Source organism: Poecilia formosa, unplaced genomic scaffold (assembly GCF_000485575.1).
Source record: "Poecilia formosa unplaced genomic scaffold, Poecilia_formosa-5.1.2 Scaffold79, whole genome shotgun sequence".
Lineage (NCBI taxonomy): Eukaryota > Metazoa > Chordata > Actinopteri > Cyprinodontiformes > Poeciliidae > Poecilia > Poecilia formosa.
Window position 1 is genome coordinate 1986835 of NW_006800018.1, and position 9796 is coordinate 1996630.

The window sequence follows — 9796 nt, forward strand, 5'->3', positions numbered from 1 at the left end:
TAAAGACAATACGTGAAGAAATGCACAAATAAATAAGAATCAAATCATAATGACGGGTTTGTTCAAAGGAAATGTCTCAATTTAAAGGGAGAACTATTTTCCACATGTTTGTTTTGGTTTCAGATATTATTATTATTATTATTATTATTATTATTATTATTATTGATTAAGTGAATCTCCAGATGGATGAGTCAGTGTATTTCAGTCCTCTGGTGTGCATGAATTCAATTTACAAGGAGTTCCCACTCCACTCGATGGGGAACATGTTTAGGCCTCAGACCTGCAGAGCCGGAGCTCCTGGAGCTCCTGGAGCTCCTGACAGTCAGCCCCGACACAGAGTTAACGAAAGCAGAGGAAGCCTCTGGGACCCATCGGACAGCGCTGCCAGCACTTGACAGAGTTTCACAGCGGCCGAATGATGTTTCCACCAAAGTAAGGTTCACAAAACAACCACCCGGCCTCACGCAGATCTAAAATCTGACCCCAGCTGGAAATCCACTGGTGTTTCTCTATGTGTCTGCAAGGGTCTTTATTCAGTCTCAGACACACATCTGACTGTATCATCTCACTGTGATTGAACCTTTCATTACTCTGCACCTGTACAACATGACAGCCACCTCAAGGTTTTTCCTCTGCAATTTGGGGCATAATTATTTTATCAGTCAATCAACTTAAGGACACGAGCACATAAGTTGTATTTGAAAAAAATGACTTATAAAAACCTCAGACACGCTGTGGGAAATCTCCACCTCTACGCCACTGGACTAAGTGGGTTTGCAGGAAGTCAGATGGCGCTAAACAAGCACATTGATTCAATTGTACTCAGTGTGTCTGTAAAAAAAAACAAAAGTGCAAGGCGGTTTGCTGCTCCTGAGATTTCACATCGGCGTGGAACAAGGAGGAGCGACATGATCTCCAAGAAGCTATTTTTACTTTCAGTCAATCTGGAAATGATTACTAGGTAATTACAAAACACAGAAGAGTCCATCACTCTCTATTAAGAGAGATTGCTCTGAAGCAGAAAACACTAGAGACAGATGCCACTCTTCTAAGGAGTGGAAATAAGCAAAAAAAAGAGAAAAAGTCCAGATTATAAGAGACTAATCAGGATATTAAATCCTAAAACTCATAAAACTGTAATCACAAAAAGCCTAACCCTATGAATGTTTTTTTTTTTAAACGTTCAATATGAAAATGACCCAAACGTAATAAGAACAACTTAGCAAAACGTGCATGTCCGCAAAGGCGTCACATAGAAAAAGGGAAACAGGGCCAACGGTTGTCATGGCTGTTCCTGGAAATTGTGCCGGAGAAGTGAGGCGATTTTGCTTTGTTATATTTTTTTTTCTCAGAACAGTAACCAATGTCTCCACTTATATCTGCTCAGGACACGAGAACAGGAAGCAATTGCTTTGTGCCATGCACAGTCGTGCAGGTGAGCTGCCTATTTTAAGCCGGTGAGTCATGTTCAGTGTGAAGGTCATTTGTCTGCGCGTGACGATACTGTAGTGTTGTCAACAACAGCAACATGCTACACGTTACAGTAGGCTTGTAGTAGTGACATGAACAGATTTGTGTAATCAGCCTTAGATTTTGTACAGATACAAGACAAAACTATCTTGAAAAAATGCCTCTAAATGTCTGAAGAAATCATCTAAAATCTATCACAGAATTGCACCTTCTCATGAAGTCAAAATGAATCAAGTTGTTTTATATATAATTGCTTCTTTGGTGATGCTGATGATGGTTTTGTTGTGCCCACCTTTTCACCTCATCATTAAATAAATGTGAAATGACTCGGTGTTTTTATCATTATTTCTGCTGGAGGTGAATTGGAATCGTGTGTCACTTTCACCGCTGAAGGCGACGAGATGAAGGAAGCTTGGAAGTGAGTTCACACTTCAGCTGTCATGTGCTCATCCTCCTAGTATATTTCTTTTTGTGTTCGTCTTTGTGACATGCAGGGAAATTCTAGTCAAATAAAAAAATTCACACATTTAAAAAGTCTCCTCCCTAAGAGTAAATGATAGAAATCTCAAGATTGAGAAAATATGCTTTTCAAGGATTTTATTTTTCTCCTTTTGAGGAAAAATATCTGAACTGAAACATGTCTTTTCATTGGTTTTCATAACTGTTTATATTAACAATTTTGATACAACAAATCCTAGTTCCATCCAGTTACACAGTAAGACAAATGTTAAAATGCAATTTCATGCCTGGGCACTTTAGGTGTCTCACCGAGTTTGTAGCATCTGCTGTTGAGGACATCCTGACGTGTATTTTATGTCATTTGCTAATCTCTCCGCTGCAGCTGCTTCAGCCGATACACAATGATTGTGTCGTCAGCATCAGCGTTTTACAGCTGGTTCAAACATCATATGTAAACGTTAAACAGCAACTCGCACGAGATGCGACGACGTTCCGGGTCGTTTGGGTGTTTACTGCTTTCCGTACATCTGAACATTTTGTTCTCTACTTTGAGATAAGAAGCAAACCAGTTGATTAATTGCTTACAGTTTGTCCAAGAGGATGCTGTGGTTGTCAAAGGTCCGTTTTCAAGTCTAAAAACGCTGCTCACATGGTTCATCCTGTTCTTCGTCTAATGAGCTGTTGATATTTTCAGTGAGAGAACAATTGGCAATTTCTGTCTGGCATCCTGATCTAAATCTCAATTGTTTCTGAAAACATGTTCATTTTAATAAGGGTGATAAATATCTTGTTTTGCAGTCACTCTCTTTCATAAATATTGACAAAAAAAAAACTAAGTAGGCCTCTAATTATCTATGTATTCTAGTGGACAAGCTTTAAAAATCAATTGCTGCAGTAACCGAGGCGTTCTGTTTTGTGAGAATTTATTAGGTCTGATGGACACATCTACTAGGTGAGTAAAAAATTTTTGATTGGGGGCTGCTAGAAAGCTGAAGATTAAATTAAAGACATATAATGTCACATGATAACTGGAAAAGGTTTGGAATGTTTTAGTCTCATTATTTCACAATGGGAAAATCTGACCTTTTAACAAATGTGTGTGTACTCTCCTGAAAGCGCAATTGCCAAATAGCCTTATTTTATTCACATGGTTGTCTTGATCAATTTCAAAGTGTTACATATTTTATTTACTTTTTTAAATTAGAAAAATCTGAACCAAAACATTTTTTTTTTTATTTCCAGCAACAACTCAATTGCTCGTAGTTCTCAATTCATTTTGGGCAACAAGCTCATTTAAAAAAAAAAAAAAACAAAAAGAAATCTTGCAAAATTAAATACGTAATGGTCTCCCTAAGACCAGAAATATAATAATACTGATTATCTGTAGAAAGCTATTCAAGTGTCCATGTCAGCCAGACTGCTGTGTTCCCAGAGACGACTCTTACCGCTTCGGGGGGATTTGTGCGGTGCAGGTTGGGTGCAGCCCGTTTAGGTGCACATGATTGCAATGATCACACAATGGTACAAATAAAAGTCCTTTCCTCTGCAATGCGAGGGCCTTATGCTTTTAAGTGCTCCTATATGCCAGACCAACAATAAGCATCAGCAGAGATGACAGGCCCCTGCTGAGTCTCTTCAAGTGGCAAGCATATGAGCGCGTGGAGGGGAGAGAACTGCAGCACTTAGACTCGTCACACAGACCCTGTCAGGATGTTGGCCTGGATGCATCATTTTAGGCTTCGCTTTTTTTTTTTTTTTTTTTTTTTCCAGTAGTGTGCAGCATTAGTGGAGAATAAGAAAGAAAACTAAAATAAACTAAATATATATAAACAAAATCAGAAGTAATGGATTCTTGCTAAAATGTTATCCTCATCAATTTCCTCACTGTTACTGACCATGTAGCTGCCAGTTGAATCCTTAACGGTACAGTCATGTTCACTTCAGTTTAGCTTAGTTCATTTATGCATGTTGCTAATTCAGGAAAAGGCAAACAGGTTCAGTTCATATCAAAAGTGAGCTAATCAGCTCAATACAGGCAGGATGTATAGAAGGTTAAAATTCACTTCACATCACCAAATGTACCTAACTAATGAACCGATGCAAGCAATTGCTTTTTTGTTCTTGTTGTTAAATCTGACCACAATTTTACATAAATTAGCACTAAATTTTGTACATGCACTTAATTTTTCAATTCAAATGATTGATTTAAAAACACAGAGAAACTTTTTGATCAAATCCTCTTACATTCTGCTTTGGGATGAGCGTTTCTATGATTAGAGGAGTTTAAGTATCTCGGGGTCTCAGTCACAAACAAGAGAAAAAGGGAAGCAGGAGACACGTCTGAAGCAAACGCGGTGATGGTTTATGGATGAGTAAATCGATGCGTGGATGAGATGTTCAGACTCGCGTTCTTCTTTGTCAGATGAAAGAAATTGGGTCTAAAACCGACTCCATTCAAAATTGCTATTAGCCCCACTGCTAAACACAACAAGCAGAATAGATAAGAGATCAAATACATCTAGTTCATAGTTGGTGCATGTGTAATACTGACTTTCCAGTTGACTGGCAAATAAAAAGAAGATGACCTTTAATCCCTGAATGTGGAACCGTCGATATAAATGTTAAGTTCTGCTCAGCTGCCTTCTGCACTACGACAGAGTGGCCTCAACCCGGACTTCAAACACACCACATCTTGTTATGAAAGAGTCCTAGGAAAATATGCGGTTGTGAGCTGCTGTTGATGATATGTGGTGTGACAAACACACAGAGAAATGGTTTAGCTCTCTCATGACCAAAGAGGAAATCATTCATAAGAAATACCAAACAGTGCCGGACATTTTTGAGGACGGTGATGCAGCTGTCGCGATCGGCTTGACGGACGCCGTTTCCTGTTCTGTCTTTTCTGTTTGTTTTCAGAGTCTAACTGTAAAATATCTGATGGACATATATATATATATTTTTTTTTTTTCCCTGATCTTTCTAACACGATTCTGCTGCAGCAACAAATCACATGGTATGAAATGAATTAACATAAAGAGTGCCAGAAGTTGCGATCAAGACTGGCATCAAGTTCAAGTCTTGTGGTATCCCCCCCCCCCAAGACGTTTTCTTGTCCACGGTGAAAAAGCTAATGCTTACTCTTTAGACGCCAATCTAAACATCGGCCTGATCGCTTCCAGATGGCCACCTTCCATCTTTAGGACTCTCTTTGACCACAGGGGTAGATTAGGTAACGGGGTGCTTGTGAATGATTACCTCGCTGACTCGAGGAAGCACATCAGTGGAAACGTTTCAGCAAATCAGTCAGCTGGGCACGTTCAGCTATTACTTGTCAACAGAGGAAGCTTTCCCCTTGTTGCTTCATGATCCATACGCCACATTTCTCCCTGCGTCTTCTTGAATCCACGTTTCTAGATTCCTTCACATCGTACAAGCTGAGATTTAAGGCGATTACGGCGAAACATTCACAAACGTGCCCACGGAAAGTCCTTGACTTGTGTTTTGGCTCGTGTACAAAATGAATAATTACCGGGAAACAAACGGCAGCAGTGACATGTAGGGGCACGCTCTGTTTTAAGTGGCTGTCATGGCAACCGGTTGGTGTCCAGCCCTCTCGCTTGCTCCCACAGAGGGGACGGCAGGTCCTTCAGGCTTTCGCTCATCTTTAAGCCTCACAAGGAGTATTTGCCAAGATCTTTATTACTGTGGGCTTGAACAATCAATACTAAAAGCCCTTTGAGGTTAGAAATCCGAAATGTAAGTGACCATTACTTTCTAATAAAGAGATTGATGCTGGTGAAATTGTCTTCCTCACCCTTGAGCAGTGGCTGTCTGACTACAAGGGACGGTAAGTGCACTTAAGTGGCTTACTTTGTTCTCAGACGAGAAAGCAGTCGATGCCATGCTATTCCAGAGTGAGACATTGTTGGAGCTGGGCAGCATGTTGTCATTAAATAAATAAATAAATAAATAAATAAATAAATAAATAAATAAATAAATAAATAAATAAATAAACAAACATACATGTTATTTGGGAAAACATTCAAGTATAAAAATGGTAATAAACAGGTTTGCGGTGTCTTCTCTTGCTCCGGTACGAGGACATTTATTTGTGGCTCTGCTCACAGAAGCGCAGGTTTTTTTTTTGTTTTTTTTTCTGGTTTTGACGACGACTCTGACAATGTTTGACAGATCATACACAGGTTGGTTTGGAGAAGAAGCTACTGGGAAGAGGCCAGCTGACTGAGCCGACAACGTGATGATGAAAGCCGAACGGCGTTCAAAGAAAAGGACAGCAGAACACAAAAACTTCCTTTCCCTGCTGATGTTTAGCCCTTGGATGATTGGATGGATTGTTTGCAGCTGCAGGTGAATCCAGGGAGCTTTCACACCTGTGAGCATGAGGTGACATAGTATTTGTTTTTTTGTTTTTTTGTCTTTTTTCTAATAGATCTAAATAAATGAATAAAACAAAAAACAAATGAGAAACAAAGCCAGCGGCATCTATCAGACTGGTGAGACATTTCTAGCACTTCGGGTCTCCAGCAAACCATAGAGAGATACATCACCTGGAGTGGCGGTGAACTTTCTACCAAAATTATTCCAGGATGAGAAAAAAGGTTCATCATGACTAAGAAAGGAACGGGACAAAAATGGCGCCTGCAGTCGAGCTTCAAAGCAAAAGCAAACACTGAAAACATAAAGGCCAATCTCATATTTGCTAAATAAAATAAAATAAAAAAAAATAAATAAATAAAAATCTGGAGGCAGGAGCTGGCTCTGTTGTATCCAGTATAAATCTAAAAACATTTCAACACAGAAAATTAGATTTTTTATTTATTTATTTTTTTACTTAAACGTTTGATTGTTTTATTAAACTTGCGCCTCCTTTAGTACAGTAATCCTCATTTGCGATTGTCAAAAGTTGCATGCTATTGTATCCTGTTCTGTTTGCATTGCCTATATTTTTTCCTGCAAGTCCAGAAGAATGACACGAGAACATTCGCATGTCATTTAGAGTATCTGTTACAGATCCATGCTTTCCTTACAATACTGAAGAACTGTCACCCCTCCCTCACTTTATGCACAAGTCAGCAAGCTCTCCTGGTAAGCCCCCAGGCCCTGCTCACCAAACGCCCACTGAAGTAATCCTCTTTCCCAGTAAAGCAGGGCTGGACACCTGGGCATCTCTCTGACAGGCTGGTGAGACTTTACGGTTGCTCCGGTGAAAACCAGAAAGACTTCAAACAACCAGACCATTTAAGGGGCTGTGAGCAGAAAAATGTAAACGTTGAAAGTCATTAACAACAAATGTGAAGTTTTGATTACACACTGATGCTGAAAGAAAAGTTTGTCACCTCTGACCTGCAGTTCACAAGTTGTATTTGTTGTATCTCAACAGATTTCAGTCAGAAATCGGAAGATTTACGGCAAACTTGACTTACATTTTTATGACCTGGATATATTTGTGTTCAAAACGATGTCCTTAACATTAAAGATTGTATTATTATTGTTTGCAAATGATATTGAATGACTCCCGGCTTCCTTGACATTTAGATTATTAGGCTCAACGCCGCGTTTCATTGCCATAAGACCCTGTCTAAGGAAGTAAAGGGCTCCAGATGGGTAGGTCATATTATCATTCGAAGGTCATAGGTCAGCTCTGCTGACAGTGATGCTACTAACTATAAAACATAATTAACTGTTAACTGACACAAAACAAGATGTTTTCTTCATGACAGACATCAATCTGCTGGTGCAGCTCTGCAGTAAGAAGAGCCCTCTCCGTAATGAGATGCCATCATAACGATCAAGCAGCAGACGCTCTTTCCTGACAAAAGGGATGTAAGGATTAATTGAAGACAGCATAATGCTCAAGAAAGAAAAAAAAAAAAACTAAGTTTCATGAAAAGCAACTGATGGAAATGTCAAGCATGAGAGTCACAGCACCCACACAGCCATCCTGATTTTTCTTATGCTGCCACACAGGAAGGCATAAAACAGACTCAAGCAGAGAACAAAAACAGAAAAAGAAAACACTTCCTCTGATGTGAGGCTGGTTGGTTGTGAAATCTATCCTAATGCTTTCAATTTGTGGTCTTTGATCGTCTTGAACTGGCTCTAATTTTATGTGGGTCACTTGGAGATCTTAGTTTGCCTCTGTGTGAAACAGCAACGTTTGTTAAAAGTGTTCGAAAAGTAACGTCAGCAGGAAGCTTCACCTGTTACTGTCAGGTGTTGTGATGGCTCCTTCATTTTCTGAAAACAACATGAATATAAACGACTCCTAAAAATTAACAAAAATTATACTATTCTGGACCCTCAGAGATCATTCAGTGTAATTTTCTTGGCAAACAGAATTGTTCTAAACAATAAAACCGTTGCAACTTGATAAAGTTAAACTAATAAATATTTGTGGCTGATAACAAAAACGTAACTTTCTCTTAATCTCACCTTTCGTTCCCAATAGTTTTCACATTTGGGTCACCAGCTGTCAACATGACAGGTTGTTGTTGTTGTTGGTTTCACCTGACATCTAATTTGAGATATACTCTGAAAAACAGATCCTGTTTACATCCTGTGAACAGAATAAATGCCTGATGGAAAAGTAGGAAGGTGGAATGTAGAAACAGAACATACTGACATTAACGACTGAAATATTTCTTGTTTTTTCTTCTTTTAAAAAAATAATTTTAGAGCATAGAGACACCGGCTGAATGTTGTTGGCAAACGTGGTTTTGCAGTATTTGTTTCACTTAGAAAGGTCAGCGGAAAAAGATGATGACCTGCTAGAATACAAAACAGCTGCTCAACGCAAACATAATGGGTTTTTTTTTAAGCAGCTCTTAAATCAAGGATGTGACACAACTTAAGGCTAGAACATCTCACAGTTGCAGGTAAGTTACTGACTGCTCAGAACCTCTCAACAGGACCCCACTTCAAGCAAATATGTACTGCAGCAATATGCACAGCTGTTTGTCTGTTAGTTTTGCTGTGAAAGATGCCTGAGTAGATGAAGAAAGCAGCTCCTAAGCTCCAGCCTGGAGAAGAAAGCACCGGGAGGACTCTGTTCAAAATTTCACAACCTGCAGCCACACTTCAGCCCTGGACTGCAACACACCCAACAACACACCACGATGCTTGAAACACATCTGGTCTGACGCAGGCAGCCGTCGTTCCCACGGAGGATTCTGACTCCAGAGGTTCTCGATCCTCGGTGAGTTACAGTATTGGCAACGGCAAACAAAACACGACAATTCCTGAAGGCTTAAACCAAATGAATCCCATTGCATCGCTACAATTCAGAAGTTTAAATGTTACTTTGTAATGGTAAAAAGTCAACTGCAAATATTTTTGTTGGATCCTCATTTTGCACTGCAGCAACTAAACAAACGTACATCCACTTTAAAATCTTGGTTCTCGTTTGCTTCATTTGTATTGAGGCTTTCTGGGGGGCATGATCCCACTTTGAATTGAATTCATCTTGTACAACAGCTGGACGACTGCTGTCCGATTTTCATCGAGGTTAGGTTTAAATCATGCAACAACCCGGCGAAGACCTGACACTGGGTGTGCTTACTTTTGCCACCAGAGGTGAGCGCTCAGCATTTCCTCTCCATTTGGGAAATAAACGCACCGCCCCGTTCAATAAATTTGAATGTTATTGGGAAGCCCGTTTATCTCATCACTCATTGAAACACATTATATGGATTAATTGCACACAGATGCATGTTTGAACGCCTTTACGTCTGGTAATTACGATGATTTTCCACTTACGGCTAATGAGAACATGACATTTAGAAATAGAATATTACATCAGGGAATTAAAAAAAAAAAAAAAAAAAAAAAAGTGAACATTTGGGATGAA

At 39.4% G+C, this 9796-nt stretch overlaps 1 protein-coding gene across 2 annotated transcripts in view; it reads right to left on the reverse strand.

The window, feature by feature from the left end:
* Positions 1 to 9796, reverse strand: part of ntm (neurotrimin) — a 276837-nt gene that overhangs the window by 76524 nt on the left and 190517 nt on the right. The window lies entirely within an intron of this gene.